Consider the following 17114-nt stretch of genomic DNA (forward strand, 5'->3'; position numbering starts at 1 on the left):
ATCTTAAAAACAAATAAGCTAATTGTGAGATATTGGATCGAACTCTAGTATGGTTGAAGGATAGTTTCTTGGTTCGACGGGATTAAGCATGAAGTCGAAGGTTGTTCACATACTTGTGTCGAAGATGCTAGGGTTGTTAGCATGTTAAATTAGGTTTAGTGTTTAAACCCTAATTTGTTAAGTTAGCTTGTTTATTAAGTTGTCTTGTGTAATGGGCCTTGTGAAAAAAAGTCCATTAGTTAGTATGTTAGATTTTATTATAAATAGCATACTAGTCTCTCATCATTGCAACACAACAAATCTTAATTTAGGGTGAGAGAGGTTATTTGTTATTCTTATAAACTTGTAATCTTGTTTTCAAATAGAAAGTAAAAGAATTGCAGTTATAACCAATTCTTGTGTTCTTCTTCTTCCTTGTCTTTTATTCTTCCATTGTTTTATACTTTGTTCTTGGCATTGAATTCACAACAAATTGGTGCGGTGAGCGTGAAGAAGATGCCTTCAACAAAGTATGAGATTGAAAAGTTCACCGGAGTGAACGATTTCGGTCTGTGGCGCTTGAAGATGAAAGCCCTACTGGTGCAGCAGGGTTGTTTGGAAGCGTTGAAGGGTGCGGCGGCAATGGACGCTGCGTTAACGAAAAGAGAGAAGACAACCATGATCGAGAAAGCACACAACGCAATTTTGTTGAGCCTTGGTGATAAGGTTCTCCGGCAGGTATCAAAGGAGACGACGACATCAGGGTTATGGGTGAAACTTGAAAGTTTGTACATGACCAAATCGCTGATAAATCGACTATACCTGAAGGAAGCTTTGTATTCATTCAAGATGATTGAAGACAAAGTGTTGGCTGAGCAGTTGAATATGTTCAACAAGCTGATTCTTGATCTTGAAAATATTGATGTGAAGATCGATGATGAAGATCAAGCGCTGTTACTATTATGTGCTTTGCCTCGATCACATGCTCAGTTCAAAGAAACTCTCCTGTATGGAAGGGAGTCCCCGACCTTTGAAGAAGTTCAATCAGCCCTGTATTCTAAGGACTTGAATGAACGAAAGGAGCATAAACCTTCGACTTGTCGTGAAGGTTTGGCCGTTTAGGGCAAATTCTTGCGAAAGGATGGTAAGTTCGACAAGAAGAAGGGCAAAAACCAGTCAAAGTCTTACAGCGGCGAAGTATCTGGCATTCAATGTTATCATTGCAAGAAGGAGGGTCACACAAGAAAGGTGTGCCCTAAACACCTGAAATATCATGGAGGTAAAGATAATGGCAATGCAGCCATTGTTCAAGATGATTTTGAATCATCTGATGTCCTTGTGGTTTTGAGCAGTGACTCTAGGAAGGAGTGGATTATGGATTCAGGTTGCACTTGGCACCTGACTCCAAACAAAGACTTGTTCGAAGAATTATGTGATCAAGATGGTGGATCAGTACTGTTGGGAAACAACAAAGCTTGCAAGATTGCATGTGTTGGATCTGTGAGATTCAAGCTCCATGACGATTCAATAAGGTTGTTGACTGAAGTTAGGTATGTTCCTGATTTGAAGAGAAATCTGCTTTCTCTTGGTGAATTCGACAAGAAAGGATATGTTTTCCAAGGGGAGAAAAGTATCCTAAGAGTCATGAAGGGGTCGAAGGAAGTCTTAAGAGGCGTGAAGAGACAAGGCTTGTATACCCTTGAGGCTGAAGTTGTAAGTGGTTCAACAAATGTTGCATCCACGAAACCGTTGTCGAAGACAGAAATCTGGCACATGAGATTGGGCCATGTCAGTGAAAGGGGTCTGGTCGAATTAGGGAAATAAAATCTGCTTGACGGAGACAAAGTCGAAAAGCTAAAATTTTGTGAACCATGTGTACTTGGAAAATCTTGCAAAGTGAAGTTCAACAAAGGCAAACAAAGAACACATGGATCCCTTGATTATATCCATGGTGATCTTTGGGGGCCTGCAAGGTGTCCATCACATTCAGGAGTGAGGTATTTCCTATCTATAGTAGATGATTATTCTAGAAAATTATGGATATTCATCCAGAAGACTAAGGATGAAACTTTTGAGAATTTCAAAAGTTGGAAGACTTTGGTTGAAAATCAGACTGGCAGGAAGGTCAAGAGGTTGAGAACTGATAATGGCCTTGAATTTTGCAATGAGGCGTTCGACAGTTTTTATGCTGCCTCCGGCATTGCAAGGCACATAACTACTGCATGTACTCCACAACAAAATGGTTTGGCTGGAAGGTTTAATCGAACTATATTGAAGAGGGTCAGATGCATGTTGACTAGTGATGGATTAAAGAAAGTGTTTTGGACTGAGGCTGTTTTGACAGCAACATATCTGATAAACAGATGTCCTTCGACAATGTTAGATATGAATACACCTGAAGAAGTTTGGCCGGGACATCCACCAGATCTCGACAAAGTGGGAGTATTTAGCTGCGTAGCCTATGCTCCCATTAGGCAAGACAAGGTCGAACCTAGAGCTCTGAAATGCATGTTCATGGGATACCCTGAAGGAGTCAAAGCTTATAGGCTATGGTGCCTAGAGCCAGGTCACAAGAGGTGTATCACCAGTCGAGATGTATTTTTCAATGAAGCCGAGATGGATTTTAAGAAAACTGATGATGATGATGGTCGAAGTGTGTTTTTAAGTGAATATTCATTCGATCACATCACAAACAAGTTTTTTGTAGAAGAGCTGGAACAGGTAGAGATTCCTGTTGAGGTGGAGCAAGTTGGTGCTGAATTGCATATTTCAGATGAAGTCGAAGAAGAAGCAGAAGATGCTGAGGAAGTTGAGGAAACTGTCGATGACTACCTATTGTCGAGAGATAGGTCAAGAAGAGTCATCAAGCCACCTCAGAGACTTGGGTATGCAGATCTTATAGCTTATGCCTTAATCTCTGCAAGTGAGGTTCTAGATGAAGAACCTAGAGACTATAAGGAAGTTATGAGGAGTCGAAATAAGACTGAATGGCTGAAGGCCATGAATGATGAGATGAAATCTCTTCATGATAATTACACTTGGGAACTGATCAAGAAACCTGCTGGGGCAAGGTTAGTCAGTTGTAAATGGATTTTCAAAGTTAAAGAATGAATTGAAGGAGTGACGTCGAAAAGATACAAGGCAAGGTAAGTTGCAAGGGGTTTCACTCAGAAAGAAGGTGTTGACTTCAATGATGTGTTTTCTCCTGTTGTGAAGCATCGGTCCATTCGAATGTTGTTTGCCATGGTGGCACAGTTCGACCTAGAACTGGAACAGATAGAATTGAAGATTGCGTTTTTGCATTGTGATCTAGATGAAACGATCCTGATGAGGCAACCTGAAGGGTATGTTGAAAAGGGGAAGGAATATTATGTGTGCAAGCTAAAGAGATCTTTATATGGGCTGAAACAATCTCCTCGACAGTGGAATAGGAGATTCGACAAGTTCATGGCACGCATAAGTTTCATTAGAAGTCAGTTCGACCACTGTGTTTACTTCAGATTTCGACTTGGTAATTCATTTGTTGTTCTGTTACTTTATGTGGATGATATTCTCATAGCTGGCAACAACGTCGAAGATGTAAAGAGGGTGAAGGCTGAACTCAATAAGGAGTTCGATATGAAGGATCTGGGAGCTGCTTCCAGAATTCTTGGAATTGACATTCGAAGAAATAGAAAGAAGTCGAAGTTATGCTTATCTCAAGAGGCATATCTACAAAATATTCTCGAAAGGTTTGGTATGTAGAATTCGAAGCCGAGTATTGATTAGTGTCCCAGTACTGATGTCGAAAGAGCCTATATGAACAACATCCTATGCTAATATAATTGGTTCTTTGATGTATGCTATGGTCTATACTAGACCCGACATAGCATATGTAGTAAGTCTTATAAGCAGGTACATGGCGAATCCTGGAAAGGCTCACTAGGAAGCATTGAAGTGGATTTGAAGGTACATAAATGGGTCTCTGAACAGGGTCCTAATTTATGGTGGGGCCTTGGGTGAATATAATAAAGCAGTAATCGAAGGATATGTCGACTCTGATTATGCAGGTTGTATGGATTCTAGAAATTCTATTTCTGGATATGTTTTCACCATGTTTGGCACAACAATTAGTTGGAAAGCAACACTTCAGAAGGTTGTTGCTCTATCAAACACTGAAGCAGAGTATATTGCCCTAGCTGAAGCTGTGAAAGAAGCATTATGGCTTGAAGGTTTTGCTAAGGAGCTGAAACTTCAAGGTAAAGGTATCACTGTTAAATGTGATAGCCAAAGTGCAATACACATGTCGAAGAACTCAGCCTATCATGAGTGAACTAAGAACATTGATGTGAGGCTGCATTTCGTCAGAGGAGTAATCGAGCGTGGAGAAGTCCAAGTGCTGAAGGTTTCTACTGAGGACAGTGTTGTTGATATGATCACAAAGACATTGCCGAGTTGCAAGTTTTTCCACTGTATGCAGTTGATAAAGCTGCATGAAGAAAGCTAGTTTGTTCCCTTGACGTTATAGAGTTGGGTCCAAGGTGGAGATTTGTGAGATGTTGGATCGAACTCTAGTATGGTCGAAGGGTAGCTTCTTGGTCCGACAGGATTAAGCATGAAGTTGAAGGTTGCTCACATGCTTGTGTCGAAGATGCTAGGGTTGTTAGCATGTTAAATTAGGTTTAGTGTTTAAACCCTAATTTGTTAAGTTAGCTTGTTTATTAAGTTGGCTTGTGTAATGGGCCTTGTGGAAAAAGCCCATTAGTTAGTATGTTAGGTTTTATTATAAATAACATACTAGTCTCTCATCATTGCAACACAACAAATCCTAATTTAGGGTGAGAGAGGTTATTTGTTATTCTTGTAAACTTGTAATCTTGTTTTCAAAGAGAAAGTAAAGGAATAGCAGTTATAACCAATTCTTGTGTTCTTCTTCCTTGTCCTTTATTCTTCCTTTGTTTTATACTTTGTTCTTGGCATTGAATTCACAACACTCAGGACGGGAAAATTTGCGAGTATGGTATCTTTTTAACTTTAAAATTATACAATTTTATATTAATATTGATCTCGTAAAAGTTTGAAAAAATGCAGAGGAACAAACATATTAAAAATTAAAAAAATATAGACTTTAAAATTTTGATCATCCTAAAAAATGCAGACAAAATTAACATAGAATCTGTTGAAAATTATAAAATAATAATTACCATAGTGTGTTATAATGTGACAAAAAATAGGAATAGATTTTTGGTTGTTGCATAAAATTTATTTTTTGAATTCAAATTTACAACACTTCATGAAGGAGTTCCTTGTGTCATTATAGATAAACCATTGAAATATATGGTGAAAAAATGTTGTTTCATCAAGAGTTGCAAACTTATGAAACAACACATGCATGGCCTATAAATACACATTTATGAATCCAAAATAAAACAAAAAAAAATTATAAATCCTCTTCCAGACACTCTTCCTTGCATTCAAGTTCTTCATCGGTCTTGTGCAGATTCGAGTAAGGCTGACATTATTCTGGGTATTCTTACTTTTCAAACTCTAAGACAATTAAGAGAGTGCTTGAAATATTTTTAAGAAAAGTGACTTCATTTACGATTCTGTTTAAAAAAGACTGTAATCCACTATGCAACTTTTTCCAATCTAAGGGTATGTTTAAAAAAGACCTTGTAATCCAATATGCTAAGTTACTTTATAGTTGATGCTTTTATAAGTGATAATTTTTAAAATAATTGATGCTTGATAATCAATTAGCTTATAAATTTGTAGTGTATAGTAGAAGTATATATATATATATATATATATATATATATATATATATATATATATATATATATATATATATATATATATATATATATATATATATATATATATATATATATATATATATATATATATATATATATATATATATATATATAGTCCTGGACTGGCCCAATCACTCTAATTGGGCCAACCCACTCATATTTATGCAAACAATCTAATAAACATGAGTCTATTCCTTAGGGAGCACCAAGGACACATAGATCCTTCCTGCCCCTCAGTCGAGCACGAATAAATAGCAGGACTGCTCTAGATAGAAGACATCCGAGCATGCTTTCACACCAGGCCCGTCAACGGCTAGTTCCTTTCTGCCCGGAGGACTACGACCTAATATAACAATCTCCTATATTTTAGGCCCTGTAATTACGCTCAGGCCTACAAATATAGCATGATCCAATCCTCACTTAAGGAGAACACTATAAATAGCCTTCTATCTCTAGAGGGCAAGGTAATCCAAACTTTGCCTAAAATCTCATATTTTCTGTTGTACCTTGTTGTTCTTTTTCTTACCTTGGCATCGGAGTGCCTTGCAGGTACAACCCTCTTTTTTCTAATTCATCACCGAAGATCAAATCTACTGTTGCTGACTATCTGTTCTGCTCGTATCAAATATATATATATATATATATATATATATATATATATCGATAAAAACTCATATTAATAAAAGACACGACTGTGTGAATTTTTAATAATTATTAAAACATTAATTTATATATATTAAATGACATAAAAGTTAATTTTTTTTACCTCTCAAAATTTAGAGCCCAGAACAATAGAGCATATTGCTTTTGCAAAGACCTGGGCATGTATAAGCAAATACATTTGCATTAAGGTTCTCTCTCAATTTTGGACTAAAAAGATAATGACTTGAAATGTTTTAAATGCTGCGACATATACTTTTATTATGTAAAATCATTCAAATATATTAATTACTTACAAGTCAAAAATTAAATTACAAAATTAAATACTTTCTAAGGTTGAAACTGAAGTCTTAGAGATATTTTATTGCAATTCCATTGGTTGGTTTCATTGGAGATAGAAATATATTTTCTTACTTTACTCCTAAAAATTGAAACTTTGTGTTATATGGTGGTAATAATAAAGAAAAAATTATAGGCTCTAATACTGTTGGTAAGTATATTCCAATCCAAGGATTAAGTGTATTTTATTAGCTATTTAAGGGACTAAGGTAATGAAGTAATTAACATTTGATTCATATATATATATATATATATATATATATATATATATATATATATATATATATATATATATAAATGCAAGGTTGTCATGATGGCAACCCTAGCCATGTGTCATCATGATAACAACTATTGACAACCTTTGACACATATCACTCTAATATCAATCATAATTCTACTTTTTTAAAAATTGATTTTACATTAATAATTATTAATAAAAACTCTAATTTATAAGTACAAACTCTAATTATACAAATTCTATACTAAGAAAAATAATAATAATTATTATTATATTTATAATAATAATAATATAATAATAATAATAATAATAATATTTAACCACCAGTATTAATAATAATAATTATATAATATCTAACTAATAATAATATTGAAAATAATAATAATAATAATAATAATAATAATAATAATAATAATATATTCAATTAGCACTATTATATCCTATTATTCTAATTCTCATTTTTTATAAAAAAGTCTTTAATTCTCCAATAATAATAATAATATAATTATTATTCTAATATTCTTTTCATCTTACTCGCACGCTTTTCCCTTTTTCAATCTATGTTTTACTTATTTTCTTATAATTGATATTTTTTTATATTAAAAATATAATTAACAAATTATTAAGAGCAAATTATACAAACTTACCCGTGCATCGCACGGGCAAACTACTAGTATATATATATATATCGGGTTGTAAAAGCTGAAAACATACAAATGATTTTTACTAGTTTAAGAAGTAAAATACTGTTAATTTTAATAAATTACCTTTAAATGATGTTGACATGTTATCATATTGGTTAATTCGGTGAGAGATTATTATTTAAGCAATATAATTAATATTATGTTGTTATGAAATTAACAAAAATAATATAGAGATGAAGTAGAGAAAGTTGTTTTCTATTATCTTCTTCAAGAAGTATTATTTACATTGCAAAGTGGACCTTATTTATAGGGAATATGGAGATGAAAAATTAGAATACATATGGACATCCATAATAATATTTATTCATAACACTCCCCCTTGGATGTCCATTGAGGATATGCCTCGTTAAAACCTTACTAAAAAAAATCCAGTGGGAAAAATTCTAGTGAAGGAAAAAGAGTACAATATCCTTTGAATATGAATTGCCTCGTTAAAAACCTTACAAGGAAAACCCAGTGGGACAAAACCATGGTGAAGGGAAAAAGAGTGCAAAACATATGTTTTTCTCCCCCTCATACATACATTTATATGTGAGACGATATTCTTTATAGTCGTTGCTTAAAATATCTTCTTCAAAGTGACTTCATGTAGTGTTAATAGTTATGCAGGATTTTATGAAGTTTGTTGCCATGCTTTGTTTTATAGATCTCCATGAAGGTTGTACCATCACATGTAAACAAATAACTTGTTTCTCATCTACCATTGTGAGGATCTGACAAGTAACCTGCATCTCTAAGATAGAGAAGTATGTGTTTGACTCTGTTTCAATATCTTAATGTAGGTGAATAACTGTATCTTGCTAATATATTAACTGCAAATGATATATCAAGACGTGTATAATTAACAAGGCGCATTAGTGCTCCAATTGTACTGAGATATGGTACTTCAAGACCAAGTAATTTTTCATCCTTTTCTCGGGGCCTAAAAAGATCTTTCTCCACATATAATGATCTATAACCATATTAGAGTAGGCTATATGTGACATTTGTCCATATAGAATCATTTCAACACTTTTCTATATAGCCTTATTGATGTACAAATATTCTTTTGTCTACATGCTCAATTTACAAACCTAGACATATTTTATCTTTTCTAGGTCCTTCATCTCAAACTCTTTATTTAAGCAATTTATAGCTTTTGGAAGCTCTTCAGGAGTTCTAATAATATGTATGTCATGCACATAGATAACTATTATTGCAAATTCGTTTCCACATCATTTTATGAAAATACAAGTACAAATTGAGTTATTGGTATATTCATCATTTAATAGATATTCACTGAGGCGATTATACCACATGCATCCAGATTCTTTCAGCCCATAGAGAGACTTGTTCAATTTCATGTAATAGTTTTATCGAGATCCACAATTACGTGCCTCTAGTATATTGAACCCTTCAGGGAGTTTCATGTAAATGTCACTATTAAGTGAACCATATAAATAAGATGTCATTACATCCATCATGTTCAATTTAAGCCCTTCATGTGTTACGAGGCTAATTAGTTATCAAAAATCGATTGAATCCACTACAGGTGAATATGTTTTATCAAAATCAATATTAGGTCTTTGTGAAAATTATTGAGCAATAAATCAAACTTTATATCATTCTTATTTTTCTTTTTCACAAAAACTCATTTATATCCAATTAGTTTCACACCTTGAGGTGGTGGACTACAGGTCGGACTACTTGAAAGATGATAATACAATATTACTTTTTCTCTTCTTTTCTCTCATTCATCTATATTGTTTTGGTTAATTTCATAACAGGTTATCAGCACGATACTCTACAACGCGAGTAATGATATAGCCAGGTTCTACGTTATTTTCCTAATGTTAATATATTTGAACCAATATAATATAATCCATGATTTTGTTACTATTTTTTTCTTCATATAAATATGTTTATTTTTTATATATTTTGTAGAGAAATTGATTTTCCTTGTACAATAATATTAGCTTTCTTTGATCATTCTTGTTAAATTCCGGAAGAATTTAACATTAAAGCATTTTTATATGTTTGTCCGGAATTGAATTTTAACACATAAAAGTGTTAATTTAATATTCAAGCATCCCTGAAGGATTGCACAAAGAATAATTTTTCTTGACCGTTGTTTATAGAAATAGTTTGTGATGTGATATTTGTAAAATTAAAGATTATTATTAAACTAACTCCAAATTATTATTCAAAGATTGAGTTTAATCGAGTATTGTGTTTATCAATAATTGATGAATTCCAGAAGAATTCAACGCTCAATCACCTTTAAAAGGTCGCATCTATAATATTATTGAATCCCAGAAGGATTTCATAAATTTTTGTTGTTGTATCGATCTAAAAATTCATAATTTGTAATATGTTCATTAAAATATTGTCATTCCAGAAAAATGACACAAATGATTTTAACGCATCCTAGAAGGATGGTTATATATATTTTTTAGATTATTGTTTATAACAAATTATTTATATAGTTCCTGAAGAACTTATCGAGCATCCCTGAAGGATAGAAAAATAAATTATTTTTATAGTTCCTGAAGAACTTATCCATCCCTGAAGGATAGTAAATTAAATCAAATTAATTATATGACGATATAATTTTAGTGATATAATATTATATGATTAAATATGTTTAATTTTATAAGGGGTAATTGTTTGATAATTATATGATCATATGTTTATATGAATGTATTTGATTAAAGTGTTTAATAATGAAATACTATTATATTGGTTTTGACTTATATTGGAGGTATCGAATATCTTTGTATTACACAACACAATTTGGACATAAAATGTGTAATAGAAAAGCTACTGTCTTTTTCCCCGGGCTTGTACTACACTTATATTAGTACAATTGAAGCACATGTCATTGTAAGTCAGTAGTTTACAAATTATACTTAAATGTGTCGTTGGTAAAACCGATTGGGTCATCTCGGATATAATATGATGCGAATAATTTGTATTGAAGAACTAGAAGTTTCTTCAATCCAGTCAATATTTGTGTGTTTCTAAAGGAAAATAAAAATTTGAGAAATTGTGTTTTTATGACATTAATTGTTGCATCGACTAAACTATCATGCATATGTCTCTACTCACAACCAGAAGTTTGTGAAATTATCTTCTCAACTAATTAGACTAAGATCTTGTTTTCTGGATTTTTTAGAAATTCCTGTATAAGTATCACATATATTATTAAAATTGATATTGAATATCATGTAATATATGTTCATAAAAAGAAAATGGACCCGAAGATCCATTCTTTAGACGTATAAAGTTTATTATATGGTTGATACTTATGAGCTCATCAATTCTAAATTATATATTTGAAATACCCAAAGTATGATATTAAGATATTTATTCGCATTAAGCCAACAAGATATTATATCTTAGTCCTCCCTAATTTATTCTAATACTTCTCATCTAAATGAACATTTGGATGTGTTGTGTATATTCCAATTGCTCCAATATAATACATTAAGATTAGTCATGAAAGAATATTGGAAAAATATAATTAATATGACTCTCAATTTTGAGGATATAATTTGAGAAAATAATCAAATACTTGATTGCAGCCTAGTAGGCTGATTATCACTTGATAAATTAATTTTCCAAATATTAGGGGTAGGGAAATGAACAGCTAAAATCATGAACAAGAAGTTCAAATGAACAAGTTAAAATAAATTATTGTCTTGATCCTCGTACAAATCAATATGAACCAAAAGTTCAAAATATTATTCATTTGCAAAGTTTATGAAATAAATTATCAGCTGGTAATACTCCACTCAAACTGGTCTCTATTTATAGGATATTAGGAAGGTGAAAAATCATAACCTTACTATACCACTTAATAGGGAATATGAAGATGAAAGATTATAATACATATGGACATCCACAATAATATTTATTCATAACACATGTTGTTTTTGAGACAAATAATATTTGGTGAGAGATAAGTGATAATATTAAATATTAACTAGAATATGTATAATCAATCACAAGGATACATTAAAAAATGATAATGAAATCTAACCCTATCAATCTCATCTCATTTGTTAAACTCATTGTCATTTACTGTAATCTTACGTTAATTCTATAAACAAATATATTTCAAATCACTTTCCTTAAAATAAAAAAGATTTTTGAATGGTTGTAATATCACACTAGTTCTCGTGGATACGATACACAAATTCACTTACTTTTGTTCTTCAAAAATGACGGTTAAATTTTAGAACTTTCTTAGCTTGCAAATACATCAAAAATTAAGGCACCTTAATAAATCAAGCTAAATATTGTAAAGAGCTTTTAAAAAGATTTGTACTGGAAAAAGAAAAACCATCTTCAACTCCCTTGAACACTTCATGTAACTTAGACAAAGATGAAGGAGGAAAATTGGTAGAAGAAAGAAAATATCGAGGTATGATTGGTTCTCTTCTCTATCTCACTCCATCTTATCCTGCTATCGTGTTCTCTCTCTCTCTCTCTCTCTCTCTCTCTATATATATATATATATATATATATATATATATATACACATACACACGCACGCTTTCAAAAAACTTAAACAATCACACCTCAATATGGTCTAATGCATTATGCAGTATCTCGTTAGCATACCACTAATGGGTTTATGGTACCCTTAAGAGATTGATTGTGCTTGTTGGGTACTCTAATTCCAGTTTTTCCTGTTGTAAATTGGATTGGAAAATTACCAGCAGCACGTGCCATTTTGTTGGTTACCCACCTGTCTCCTAGTATAGCAAGAAATAAGCAAGTGTCACATTATCCACAATCGAAGAAAAATATGTCGCTACAGGTAATTGTTATGCACAAGTAATAGTTAAAACAATAGTTAAGTGATTATGGAATTAGTCTTGAAACTTTCCTGATTTAGTGTAAAAATACTAACCCCATAAACCTCGTTAAGAATCTGATATTTCACTCTCATACAAAACATAGTGAGATTAGGCACCATTTTATTAGGAATTATATACATAAAGCGACTGTGTAGTTAAGTTTGTGTCTTCATCTAATCAACTCAAATGTATTTTTATTAAGCCTATTCGTAAAGAAAACTTATTTTTCATAAGAACTAATTTAGGAATTCTAAACCAATCAAGACTTGATTAAATTCATATATGTGCTTCTTCTCTTTCTCTCTATTCTTAATTTGAAATATCTGATGTTTATATTTTCTCATTTCTTATTTTTTTCCGCTTTTGATAATTCCAATTGGGGTAGAAGTATACCTTAAAGGGGGTAAAGTATACTCTTTTTAATATGATATTGTACTCTTATCTCTTACTCACTCTCTTCTTAAAATATTTTCATAAACTTCACATTATTTTAGTACTGAGAGAGCAAAATACTTAAGTAAGATCTTTGCTTGCGTAACTAATGTTTGAATAAGATTGTTTTGTAATTGTAAATCAAGAGTATCATTCTCTTGTAACACTGATATTACTATAAAGGTTTCATTTTGAACCTAGGTAAAAGCTTGGTGTAAGAAGTTTGTGGACTCATCATGTGATAAAAATCAAGTTGAAAGTGAAACTCTCAAGGGGAAATCCTTGGGGGACTGGTGTAGAGTGCATGATTTAAGTCAGAACTAGTTTAAATCCGGGCATTCAATTTCCTATCTCTTCTCTTTTATTTTCTTGTTATTTACATTTCGGACTTTTATCGTTGTTTCACCTCTATCATACCCCAAATTTGTCATACCCTTCACTCAATTTATCTGGCTTATAATTTTTTATTCATTTACATATGTTCTTATCAATTCATTCAAATAGGTCATGCATTTAACATACCGTTCCTCACATTTTGCATAACACAGTCACGGGGTCAAGGTTTTGTAATTTTGGTTCTAATCAGCTCAAATTGGGTTTTTTGAAGTAGGTTATCTAGTGATTATCTGGGTTTATTTTCCCGTATTTATTTATGGTGCAGATCTTCTCCTTATTTGAGATTAATGGTTGTCAGAAATATCACTTAATTTAGAAAATTATTGAAATTTGAAGAAAATGGCACAATGGGAATAAACAAATATTTCATTCATTCAAATTAATGTTACAATATTTTGATTTAAGAATGAAGTCAAGAGGATAGATTACATGGAAAGAGGAGGAAAAATTACACAATTTTGGTTTGGTTGACTTTTTGGTCAAATGTTGACTTTCGGTCAATTTTCAGCTATGGACTCGATTTCGACTCCTGAGTGTTCCTAGACCTATTCCACAAAGATTTGACATGGTATTCATCATCGTTCATGAGAAAATCCGAAATTATATCATTATGTTACATGACACAATTTTTAACAAAATGCAAAAGTTTCATGGACTTCTCTTCAATCACCATTGTTGCCCCGAATTTATTCCTCCACTCTAATGGTCGTATCGCTGCAAGGACAATTGGAATCAAGTTAGACTCTATGGATCATGAACATAAGTTGTCAAAAGTTCCAAAGAAAACATGAGATAAATGTTATAATTGTTGCGACTGTTCTTTGTTCTACGACTGAAGGTTTCTTTGGCATGATTTGAATCATTGTCTTCACATTTTTAGTATGATAAGTATAATTTGATACTAAATTATGCATCATTTGTAATAAATCACTATCCTTATGAGAATTTAAGTCTTATATTGGATGGAAAAATAATTGTCATTCTCTTTTCTTTCTTGTGTATCTACTATGGAAAACACCTTTGGTAACACAACATTACCACGACCATTTATCTACCATAGTCATATCTCATTTTTATGCGCTTTTTTAATTATATTATCCACCATCCTCTTTGAAGAATCATTTTTGGAAGCGTAATCCTCATCATCCTCTTCGAAGAATCTTTTTTGGAAGCGAAATCTTCACCATCCTCTTCGAATATTTGGTATGTTACCATTTCCTGACGCTTCTAAATGTTTTGGGTGAATCAACGGTTACTTGTTTCTTTCATGAATCAATGGTTTTTGTTTACTGAGTATGCTTTAAATTAGTGTGCTTTCATGTTTTATTCAGACTCACTGCATATGCTTTGGGTTATGTGTGTGTAGCATTTGTGTGTCATTCACAATAGTCCTTTTATTTGAATTTCAGAATTTGTTATGGATCACAGTTGGATGAAAGCTTATAGAATAGGTCTGGTGTATGAGAAGTGAGTTCTTGAATTCCTTGAATTCGTCGGAAATAATGTTCCCGACAATAATGGTATCTTTTATTGTCATTGTGTTGTTTCTCAGAATATCAAGAAACAATCAAAAAAAGAAATATTCAATCATCTATGTTGTGATGTAATATTTCAAAATTATACGACATGGACGTGGCATAAAGAAGGGGATAATAATCGAAATGAGTTGTCACAAATGGATGAAGATGATGAATATGTGGATGATCGACTAGAAGATATGATCCGTGATATGGGAGAATCGTCTTATCTGAAAGCCCATATTTATGATAATTTATGCAGCGCCAAAGACATGCCTTTATATAAGGGGTGCAATAGTTTTACATGATTTCTTGTGTCGTTAAATTTTTTTAATCTGAAAGCAAAAATGGATGGTCGGATAAAAGTTTCACATAATTGCTTGATTTGTTGAAACAAATGCTACCAAAGGATAACAATTTGTCGGATCGTTGTTATGACGCCAAGAAGATATTGTGTCTAATGGGTTTGGAGTATGTCAAAATACATGCATGCCCTAATGATTGCATATTATACAAGAAAACGTATGAAAATTTGGATCAATGTCCAGAATGTGGTGAGTTACACTACAAGTTGAAGAACAACAATGGTGATGACAATGACAATGCCAGTAAGAAGCCTCCTCCTGCTAAAGTGTTATGGTACTTACCAATACTTTCAAGGTTCAAGATACTTTTTCTAATACAACTGACACAAAGAATATAAAAGGGCGTGTAGACGAAAGAAAATATGATGAAAACATTTGCCATGTAACTGATTCTTTGCAATGGAAGAAAATTGATTCACTATTTCTGGATTTTGGCCTTGAGCCAAGAAACCTTAGGCTTGGGTTTTCCATAGATGGAATGAACATGTTTGGCAATATGAGTACTAACCCATATTTCGTGGATTGTTCTTCTAACAATTTACAACCTATCTTCTTGGTTGAACATGAAGCGCACGTATATGATGTTAAGTATGATGATTTCTGGACCAAGATGACTTGGAAACGACATAGATGTTTATCTAAGCCCATTAATTGATGATTTAAAAGTTTTGTGGGATAAATATATTGACGTTAATGATGCTTATTCTGGTGAAAATTTTAAGATGTGTGCAATGTTATTTTGCACAATCAACAACTTTCTTGCATACATAAATTTGGATGGATACATTGTCAAAGGACATAAAGTGTGTCCTATATGTGAATCTGATAATAGTTTTCACCAAATTTGAGTTTGGAAAAAAGACTGTTTACCTTGGGCATCAAAATTATAAAACCCCATCATTCTTATCGTAGATTGCGGAGGGCTTTTAACGGAGATCAAGAGTACAGACGTGCTCCTAAACCTTTAACTGACGATGAAGTTTATCAACGACAAGAACACCTTAATGTTATATTTAGAAAGAATAAAGAATGTCACATTGAGAGAAATATTTGGAAAAATAGATCGAATTTCTTTGAGCTTCAATACTAGTCTAGTCTTAATGTAAGACATTGCCTTCATGTGATGCATGTGGAGAAAAATGTGTGTGATAGTTTGATAGAACACTTCTAAACATTTTGTACAAGACTAAAGATAGTAGGAGTTTCCATTTAGATATGGTGGTGATGGGTATTAGACAACAGTTGGCTCCAAAAGATAGAGGAAAAATATCTTATTTGCCTCAAATATGTCACACTCTATCTAAAAAGGAAAAGAATTTTTTTGCGAGTGTTTGTAAGGTATTAAAGTTCCCCAAGTTTACTCTTCGAACGTCAAGAAACTTGTATCAATGAAATATCTCAAGTTAATTGGCTTAAAATCTCATGATTATCATGTCTTGATGCAACAACTTCTACCAGTGGCTATCTATGGCATCCTTCCAAAAAATGTAAGAGTAACTATAATCAAAATTTTCTTATTCTTCAATTCTATATGTAATAAAGTTTCTTGGACATGTATTTTCCTCCTTCATTTTTCGACATTGTGGTTCAGTTACTTGTTCATCTGATTAGAGAAATTAAGTTTTATGGTCTAATTTATTTAAGAGAAATTACGAAGAATCATCACCGATCGGAAGCTTCGATCGTTGAAAGGTACATCATAGGAGAAGTTGTTGAGTTATGTTTAAACTATTTGTCAGAAATAGAGTCTATTGAAATTCCAAAGTCTTGTCATGCTGACATATTTGATGGTAAGGCACTCAAGATTTAAATTTTAAGACAATGAGTCGAGATGTAGTTCTTGAA

This window comes from Vicia villosa, unplaced genomic scaffold (assembly GCF_029867415.1).
Source record: "Vicia villosa cultivar HV-30 ecotype Madison, WI unplaced genomic scaffold, Vvil1.0 ctg.000506F_1_1, whole genome shotgun sequence".
NCBI classification, from domain to species: Eukaryota; Viridiplantae; Streptophyta; class Magnoliopsida; order Fabales; family Fabaceae; genus Vicia; species Vicia villosa.